This window comes from Tachysurus fulvidraco, chromosome 19, assembly GCF_022655615.1.
Source record: "Tachysurus fulvidraco isolate hzauxx_2018 chromosome 19, HZAU_PFXX_2.0, whole genome shotgun sequence".
Taxonomy (NCBI): Eukaryota; Metazoa; Chordata; class Actinopteri; order Siluriformes; family Bagridae; genus Tachysurus; species Tachysurus fulvidraco.
The window spans coordinates 14,392,771-14,403,595 of record NC_062536.1 but is presented as its reverse complement, the minus strand read 5'-3'; the positions used below and the strand labels follow the sequence as shown (position 1 = coordinate 14,403,595).

General features: G+C 37.9%; 1 long non-coding RNA gene across 2 annotated transcripts in view; it reads left to right on the top strand.

Annotated features, from left to right (window-relative positions):
* Positions 1–3,633: 3,633 nt before the first annotated feature.
* Positions 3,634–10,825, top strand: part of LOC113645498 — a 61,325-nt gene continuing 54,133 nt past the window's right edge. For both annotated transcript variants that reach the window (XR_007138649.1, XR_007138648.1), the window contains exon 1: positions 3,634–3,905. This is a non-coding gene — a long non-coding RNA (uncharacterized LOC113645498). The remainder of the gene's footprint in view (positions 3,906–10,825) is intronic.

Below are 10,825 nucleotides of genomic sequence, written 5' to 3'. Positions count from 1 at the left end.
ACCAACACTCTTTCATTGCAGAATATTATGAACTGAATGAACTGGTAGTTTACAAAGCTTTCCAAATACATTTGTACTCGGGCTGTGGGTGAAATGTCACCCGAAGCTGCTGTAGCTTCAGGCGCAGGCTTCCGAAAACACTCAGAGTGTAGTTTGGGACTGCTTTCGTTTCAGATCTTCTCTTACATTAATTAGTTAATTTCAAATTTGCGCCACAAAACACCGCCAAGCAACTAATTTTCCTCCTTGGTAGGTGACGTCAGATCAGGTCACAGGCCACGGAAGCCCCAATGGTCCAAAAATGTTAGTGATTCGCAATCGCAACACAGTCTGTGTTCGCAACACAGACGGGGTGAATTTATAAATGAAAGTTCTGTCACAAAACGATATTGTTGCGTATCCTCACGCATTTTAAGTGGGTATACGGAAATCCTTGGCATTTCCTAGTGGGTATACGGCGTATACCTGCGTATCACGTAGACTACACCACTGAAACTTACCGATCATCGGACGAGACTGCATTAGCTATATATATACATATATATATAATCTATATATATATATATATATATATATCTATGATCAAAAGGACATATTTTAATCATGTGCATTCATTACGATATTTTCAGTAGGATGTATAGGCTGCAAAGATCTCAAGAGGGCATGAAGATAATCGAAGATAATCACTCATATCACTGTTGAATGAATATAAATATCCTTTTTTTTCCAACTTACAGCACATTGTAATCACGGCATCAGTACTTGTATGCACAAACTTCTCAGAAGATTTAATGGTAGCATAAATCTCAGTCAGAACCACTGAATTCTTTAATCTAATTGGTCCAAATGTATTGATTCAGTTACTGTAAGATCAGCTCCTAGAATAGTGGCAGGTTTAATCATATTGCAGACTTATATTAAAGCACTCTTTCTGTGGTAACAACTTATTCACAGGGACCTGTTCACAATCATCCTAATCCTAGGAGAATAATAAACAGGTCACTCTGATGAATATGATAAACAAGGTTATGAGATGATTATGAGTTTGTGGAATAAGTTAATGCTTTGTAACTGTCAGTCTTTTGTTGATTTTGGTATTACTTTGTATTAAGGCATTGCATTATATAATAAAATATTTTCATTATATATATATATATATATATATAATGAATAATGTAACTGTAATATATTTTTAAAGATTTACAAATAATATTTTAAATAAAAAAAGGGCTATATATAAGTGTGAGTGTGTGGTGTGTGTGGGTCTGCATATATATATATATATATATATATATATATATATATATATATATATATATATATATATATATATATATATATATATAGATATATAGATATAGATATATATGCACTTCCTTCTTCCTCTCTTTTTCGATATAACACTGATCTTTCCACTGAGAATCACAATCTGGTTCACTGTTGGCTTGGTAGCAGCAATAAAGCCTGCAATTTGTCTGCTATGTTTTTATTACCAGTCCAGCAAAAACACTCCTGAGCTTGTAGCATGAGTGTGCTTGGATCTGACACTGGTGAGTGCACTACTGGCTGCGCTCCAGAATCAGTAACCGGAGCATCCAGTCAGTGCAGTTTCTACATCAGAACTATTTTTGATTACAACAGGATTAAACAATGTTGGACTGCTAGACTGAGGCTATTTTAGCTTGATGGAGCTGGAACCAGTCAATATCTGGCAACTCTGGATGAAAAGACTACTACTACTACTACTACTACTACTACTACTACTACTACTACATATTATTATTATTATTATTATTATTATTATTATTATTATTATTATTATTATTATTATTATTATTATTATTATTATGTTATAGGTGTATAGGCTAGATAGGTGATATATTTTTTTGTTATAAACCCATCAGTTTCCCAATCTGAAGCAATATCCTGCTCCATCATCAACATATTAAACTGCCAAATGTTATATATAATTATCCTAAATGCACACTATAGAGGTGAAAAAGAAATCCACAGCCACAGGAGTTTAATGAGTCCTGAAGTCTGATTATCATTCCCTGTTAAGAAATGACCTTGCAGATAATGGCACTTTGGCTCTAGTGAATCATTCAATGATGGTGTCTCTTACCGGAAACCAGCTGATGTAAGTAGTGGGAGATAATGCAATTTCTGCTAAGTGCATGTCATGGACTTGGCAAGAACTTTTTACTATACTGTAAATGATGCGGAATTGTAGGTGGTAGTGATTCATATTAATCCTCTGCTCAGTTACGTGGAAATTGAGCATAAAATGTAGCATTAAAATAGCATGTGTCTTTAATTTCTAACAAATTGTTATATTAATTAGCCACATTTACACAGCATTCATCATTAAACACCAACACGTATAGTAACAGGGTCTTGTGTGGAGTTTAGGTTCTCTACACGGGTTGCTTCTAGGTTCCCTGGCTTCCTCCTGCCCCACAAAGCCACACAGGTAGGTGGAGTGTAATTCATCCTAGAATAGACTGGACATATTCTTAACCGGTGTTCCTGGAAATGTTCTCTGGATCAACCAAAACCCTGAAAACATGGTAAACAAATACTGTAGACTTTACCGAGATCCACCATATCCAGTACAGGGGGAGTCTCAAATGTTGAACCATGGTCTGATAAAGACCCAATGATGTATTTCAGCAGGTCAGACCAAATACTTAAAAATCATCCTAGCAGAACCAGTCAAAATATCTCGGTTCCAGCATAACTTCATATCAGATCCTGTTGCTGGTTGCTGCATTCGATCACATGCATTTCTGTAAACGATTAACCTGAAAGCAGCTCAACAAGAATGGAACATGTTTAAATACATTTAAAAAAATAATTTTTTAAAACACAGGATTTTATTTGTGTTCAAAGTGAAAAAACAACAACAACAACAACAACAACAACAACAACAAAACAGGTTAATGCTGGACAGAGAAGTATACATATTATTAGAATATGCTAATTTATTTATAACAGTATCTCATCTAAGAGTCTGTGGCCACAATATAAAAAAATAATAAAAAAATAAAGAAAGAAAAATAAAATATAAAGAAAAAACGGGTTAATGCTATACGGAGAAGTATACATTAGAAGTATGCAAATTTATTTATAACAGTATCTCATCTAAGAGTCTGTGGCCACAATAAAACAAACAAACACACAAACAAACAAATAAACAAGCAAATAAATAAACAGGTTAATGCTGGACAGAGAAGTATACATATTATTAGAAGTATGCAAATTTATTTATAACAGTATGTCATCTAAGAGTCTGTGGCCACAATATAAACAAACAAAGAAACAAACAAAGAAACAAACAAATAAATAAAAACTGGGGCCCCCAAACTGGGTTAATTGTAATGAATTTAATTAATGGTTCATTAAAAGGTAACATTTAACCCATGATCTAAGGTTAATTTGGCTGAAGCAACAAAGATGAGACTGAATTCAGCAAGATGCAGCAGTTGGAATGTTAACATAACCAATTTTACTGATAGATTACATGTTCATGTTCCAGGCGGAAGTTATTCAAAGCGAGCCAGAGCTCTTTAAGTCACGTGTGTGGTCCCTTTAAAGTTGTGCTGAAGGCTGCGGCGCTCGGCGTCACATGACGATCAGGACATAACGACACAGCACACCGGAGAAGCTCAAGCGCGCTCGTGGCTACCCCGTAACCGCGCGCACAAGCTCGTTCACACGTCCCGGTGCCCTCAGTGGAGTTGAAGCTGGTTAGTTTGGGCATGTTGTATCTGCTGCGGTACACAGCGGACGTGATTCCGGACTGCACCTGCTACACCTAAAGACTTTGTGTTTATTTTCTGTCTCTTTTTTTTTTTTTTAAGACGAAGCTGTTTATACAAAGCAAGTCATGATGCGAGCTGGAAGTAAGTCATGTTATTTATAGTGTTTAACGAGAAGCGCACGCGATCGCTCAACTCTGCTCGCGCAGGTGTGCGTGCGCGCGCGCGTGTGTGTGTGTGTGTGCGCATGGAAGGGCGTCTAGTCCGTGGTTGGCGATAACAGATATCCTTCACAACGCTTCAGGTTGTATTAACAAGACAACTCCACGAACCCCGGGGTTGCTACGAGATGCTCGATTGACACGCGACTCCTCTTGCACAGCGCGCGCTGCCAACGTCCGCATTCCGAGCGCTGTGGCGCAGATTAAAATTCAAAGCCGTGCGTTTTAACGGACAGCGCGTGCTCGTACCGGCTGGACTGAAGCCGTGAGAGGCAATTTAACAACAGTATGGATGACGGTTCGAGATGATAACTCGATTTCGAACCGCAGACTTGCTTTTTTAGGACATCACGAGCCCCTTTAAGTGCGTAGTTAGTAAAAGAACGTCAAGTGAAGTACGTTGTGGTATAGCGATGGGCATTACGAGTCACTGAATCGATTCGTTCGAACTGCCGCTTTAAATGAATCGAGCGTTGAGATTCATTCGATTTGAATGATTCCGAGCCTCTGATATTGCGTGTCGTAAATGCGTTAGAAAATGTAATAACAAAAATAGATAATATAAATATATATAATAGTAATAGACTACAGTTTGTTTACAAATTATTATTTATTATTATTAACATATCCATCATCTCTAAACACTACACAGTGTTTGATCTCAGATATTTATTTGTCAACAGGAAAAAACAGAAGTAACAAAGAAACAAATACCGAAAACTTAGCATATAGCACAAGGGTTGGCTGTTACCAAACTTTAGATCCATTCTTTCTTTGAGAGTCGATTCGCTCGATTCACTTAAAAGAGTCTTTTCTATAAGAACCGATTCCTGAATCCTAGGGCAGCCTATAGAGCTAAAAAAAAAATCTCCAAACGTTCGTACATAGTAGTTTGATGACAGTGTTTTTAAATCTGTAAGGTTTATTTTAGGTCTAATAGGTACGAAGTTGTGAAAGAGACGCACTTGTGTAAGTTGTTTTGTTTTATCAGCGCAAGGTGTAAAGCGACACGCGCTGCGCTCAGTAGGATTACAAACTGCGCACGAGACGGACGAAAGCCTGACTGCTGATCCCTGCGTAAGAAATGTACGTATTTCTGCCTCTATTTAACTGCTGTTTTTATTATGACGTGGGCAGTTTTGCCTTGAAAATCTATACAGCGCAAAATGCAGTTCATTTGACGTGGTATTTTGTTCTGACGATGATGACGATGACGATGATGATGGTTATGATGGTGTCGTTGGAAACCTGAATATTTGTCAGTGAGGAATACTTTTATTATTATGCTATAATATGCTATAATACTGATATTATTGTTAAGTTTCTATGAGTGCAGGTTAACTGTAAATGATTATGCATGTTTAGAAGTGCTTCATAAAACTTCTTAAAGCTTTGTGTCTCCGTTTGGAAACATAACTGGACTAATGACGCCTTAGAAATTTGCCATTTATAAATATTTTTTTTCTATTAAAATGATGTGAATTATGTGCATGTGGCTGATGGTGGACACGAGGCGTAGGCGATGTGAAATAGAGACTTGTACCGACTTTTTCTATAATTTTATGAGTTTATAATAATAAAGGCGTGACGCACCACCTTTCTACACCTTACGACTGGGTTAAGAGCGCGCGCTGCTGACCGGGGAGGCGAGCACGCGCGCAATACGTAGGTCGGGTGCGGCGCGCGCCGGCCAGAGCGAGCGGGAGAGAGAGGGAGGGATGGGGAGAGAGAGGGAGTGAGGAGGAGTGAGGAAGAGAGAGAGGTGAGAGAGAAAGCATGTAGATAGTATGGTGGTGCGTTTAAATCTGCATATAGCAAACTAGTTCTTCTCAACTCTGATTTACTCTCTTTTTGGGCTATAAAAACTAAATAGCATATTAGTGTATTAAACAATTTGCTCCTCAAAATGGGTAAATTGTGGAGTACACCTTTGGTTTAAGGGGCATAGGACACATATTTTACAGTAATACAGTATAAGCACATCTGCTGTTTTGTACAACAAGAGTCTGCTTAATTATTGTGAGAATAACAATATCAGATCAATATAAGGTGTCAGTGACGCACAGAGATCGGATATCTGATCCTACTGAAATTAGTGCTTCCCTGTCAGTCTGTTATTGTACTGACATTACTGTATCTTCCATATAAAAAGTGTTCGCATATCATTTGGATGCCAAAGCCGACCCTCAAGCAATGCGATAAATCTGATCATGCAGTTGCAGTAATTGGTTAAATGAATCCCTTGTGATTGAAAGAGATTTAATGAAACCTTGTTTTACACACATTTCCTAGATATCAGCATTAGTAACTCAATTTAAGAACAGCACTTTAACTGAACATTATTGATCCTACATTGTTCTTCATGAATATGAATAAAACTGGACAGGAATGAGATTGTGTGTATATTTACACAAGAAATGTCAGTGGTCTCGCTGCCAATTTGATTTACATGACCACAGTTTTTGTTTAGTCTATGCTGGTCTAGGCAAACAATCCAAAACAAAAACAAAAAACAGAGTAATGTGACATGAAATAAAACAGACAAACCAGTGTACTGACTGCATAATGAAATGGTTTAATATTAAAGTTCTCTGAGATTATTGTTATCTGTGTAAATCATGGCATGTAAAAAACAACAGTAATGCATTTTTAAATGCTCTCTATAACCCGCAGCATAGAGACACAAAGAAGATCGGAATTTGATTTCATCAAGCCTGAACTTTGTGTTACTAATTCAATTTGTATAATCAAATGAAAGTGTTTTTATGCTTTCGATGTCGTGATCATCTGGGGTCTATTTGAGAAACGTACTTACAGATATTGAAAAATTTTTTTATCCATTATCTAGGACCAGGACTGACCAGGAGTCCAAGAGAGTTAAATTGGCCATGGTTTCTTTGGTGGATTGTGGGGTTTTTTCTTTCTTGTTGATTGCAGTGACACTAGCTAATCTTAGGTATCTGTGAGGTCTGGTATGTGGAAGACGGCAGACTGCACTTCCTGAGATCTTTCTGAGAACATGAACAATCACCATGTTGTAAACATTCATCATTTTTTCCTAGAAGACCGGTTAAATCACACACAGGAAATAGTTTTTCCACTTTACACTATCAGATAAATCAAATATCGGTTTCACTCAAGCCCGAGCGTTTATACACTCATGTATTTCCTATTCTACTTTAGAATGAGATGGGATGGTTTTCTTCATAGTTCGTGCTCAGATCGCTTCTCAAGGATGGACAAATGATAATAATAAACTTAGCACACAGACGAGGATGCAAAGTGGGAGCTAACGTAATATATAATAATAATAATGTATAATGTATTGTGAGCTAGTTACAGTAGTTACCTAAAGCATTTATAGGAATAAGGATGAGGCTGGGAAGGATTTGCAGATGATTAAAATGTCTGTGAGAAAATCTAAACCATCTACAAAAATAACGTGCTGTATTTCGTAATGTGTTTCCTTTTCACCTGTTTTGTATCCTATACAAATCTTAATATCCTGCTGTCTGACTTTGGAGCAGAGCATCAAAACGTATAATTGAACTTAGTTGTAGCTAATAATTCGTTACCTTTATTTAAAGTACTGACATTAGAAGCAACAAAGAAAAACCTGACCAAACGCTAATGACTGCAGTTACAACCAACTCATAACTAGCTTCCTGTATTTATCTGATATAATCATGTAACTTGTACAGGACACCTGTTTCTGATGTCTGGCTACAACCCCTTGGTTTCTCTTCTTTAAAACCAAGGCGAATATTGTCATCAGTTGGCGATAGTTAAAGAATAGGATAGGATGATGACATGTTACAGTACAGACAAGCTTATTAGGAAACTGAAGGTTTAAATCATTATCATTATGCCTTTTTTTAGGAAATGTGTTAAGATTATTCGATTCTGGCTAGCGTCTTTTTCTTTTGCTTGTATTTCTCGAATAATAAAGTAATAACCCAGACAATCTGCTTGTCCTGAGCATCACTTCTAATGAAAAAATTTAGAAACTTCAATAAGGTGTGTTGTCCTGTGTCCAGACCAGGTTGTGTTCTTTTATTAAGTATTATTAGTCTCCAAGAAGTTCATTCTGAGCCAGACATGTCCACATGCTGAAAAATAAAGAGATTAGTACCTCATCTGACATGAGCAATGGGTCACTTGCGTAATTGGTGTCTGCTGTGTGAGGTTTTTACTCTTTGTTTTGTGTGCGTATGTGTGCTTAGGAAAACAAACAGCACTTAAGAGCAAGGCTGTGGTGATCTTCAGATCTAGTTTAGCATAGTAATAACAGATAATCTGCTACCACAATTTGCAAACGAGAAGGAGCATTCGCCCATCACAAAGCTTCGGACGTCATCTGACTTGCTGTAAGCTGCTCAGAGTTTTGATGAGTCAACAGTGGCAAAGCTCTTGATGCAAATATACAGCAAATCCAAGATCACATGTCCTCAAGAAGAAAAAAGGGATTAATTTTTGTGGCTCTTACATATGCTGAGCATGCCTAAGTGGGGAGACCTTTATATCTGAGAGTTGCTATCTCCATTTGTCTATGCACTGGTCATATTCAAAACACATGCATGTTTGTTTGGGTGTGAAAACCGAGCCATTGGAGTGTGTTCTGATGCTGTACTGTTGTTATGACACACCACAGCTTGTTCAGTTGTTTTCTTTTTCAGTCCTGGCAGTCTAGATCACATGACAAGTTTGGTGAAATGTATTTAATCATACCAGCAGCGCAAGCATTCATATCAGTAACAGACTAGACATTAATATAGAAAGCATGTTCATAATAAAAAGACACGTCTGTTGGTACGGCTGTGATCCAAACAGGTCTCAGCTGTAAAACTACTTGCATATGTGTGGTCATGCATCTGCTGTTCTCATGTGAATGCGTGTGTTTACATTCAATGGTGGTGAGCAATGACGCAGGAGAAAAAAGCCACGCAGAAGCAGAGGTTGCTGCCATTACTGTGGTGCAGAGACGGAGGGAGGGAGGGAGGAAGGGAGGAAGGGCTATAATGAGAGTGCGTGAAGCTTACCAAGAGGTCATGTACATTAAAAAACATTGAGACAGAACAAAACTGAAACACAGACGAGGAAAGATAAGGGTGGTCAGGCAGTGAAAAGAGACGGGAGACAGTGAGATGGAAGAAGGAGAGAGAGAACACAGAGAAGCATATCCTCAGCAGCATGTGCCACAGTTAAACTGCGCAACAACCCAAAATTCATCAGCTTTTAAACTCTCTCGTCACTGATAAACAGATCCTCTGCTCATATAAGCAACCCAGAAACCCAGATTGTTCTCCTCTGAATGTCCAAACAGCACCATAGAAGTGAAATGACTGGACAGAAATATCATGCTATGATACATAATGATGTTTCTATGATGATTAACAGTAAACGATTTGCATTTTTTGTAATGAATGTTAGCTAGCTTTAATTCTTCAGTACTGAAAAGAAAAAGGGTGTTTTAATTTTATACAAAGTGTTCCAATAACATTAACATGCTAAAAGCAATGCTACATGCTAACACTAACAGTAAAACTAGCACAAGGCACTTTGAATTTACTCTCTTACTAGCAACACTGATGGACTTCAAACTAACCTTTCCAAACCCATGTACACATCAAACCTCATATAAACTTACCACAAGAACATGTGCTCTGTTCACACAAATGCTCCAACAGCATATAAAACAAGATATTAACATAACAGGCTAAAGACTAATTAGCTACTTATTACTGAACATTTTATAACCTGAGCTGTTTTACTAATCTGTTTTATGTTGCAAGTCAGATGCTGGCTATAACCATTATCAATTAATATGGCCAAAAAAAAAAGGCCTTCTTTAAAAGGAAGAGGTCTTTAAACTGACTTTGCAAGCATTTAAACACAGACCTCAGAAGCTTGGAGGTCTTTTCTCTTACTCATGAATCTTCTGATGTTTTTTTTTTTTTTAAAGAGAACTTTTTGTTGTTTTATTAGTGATTATATTTGTTTTAAATAGTTACTTTTGTCACAGTGTCTCGATCAAAATCTTGTTTTCCTGTCAGAAACTGGTGCAGGAAAGGAGCACAGGAGGTTTTTTGAATGCAAAATAGAACTGATTATATGTGGTTATAGTTGTAGTGCTATATCTGAATAAAAAGTGTAACAAAATGGCATTTCATGCAATATTATCACTCGCACACACACGCACACACACACACACACACACACACACACACACACACACACACACACACACACACACACACACACACACACACACACAGAGCAAACATCAACATCAACATCAACATCAGAGCTATAGTTTCCATAGCTGGTTTAAAGCAGCAACCCCTATATTCTTCCCCTAGTCCAGTAAAAGGCTAGCAGTGTAGGCAAGGCAATATTTGCATTCTACTTTGTGCTGGTTCCCAAGCACTCAATGGGAGAGGAATGTGGCCAAGCAAGCAAAGCTGGCACAGTCCTGGACCCTGTGCTCCACTTGATGTGAAATCACATCTCTCTCAAAATGCCCCTCACAAAGAGTAACTCTCTACGGGCGCTTCACTCTACCTATTCAAAACCACATCTATCAAGACCTGGCCTGTGATTGCATGTGTGTGTGAGAGCAAGCGAGAGAAAGGGAAGGGCAGGTAAGAAAGACAAAACACAGCCTTGAAAGTAGCCGCCTTTAAATAGGGATACGGTTTCACACAATAATGACACATGCTTGACTTGGCAGAGGCCGTCAAAAATGCTTTGATTGCAAGCAACCCGAGAGGACAAGATGTTCCTATTGCACAACCTGTTGCTACCCCTCAGCAGGGATGGACATCAAGACCCAGCACTGCAGAA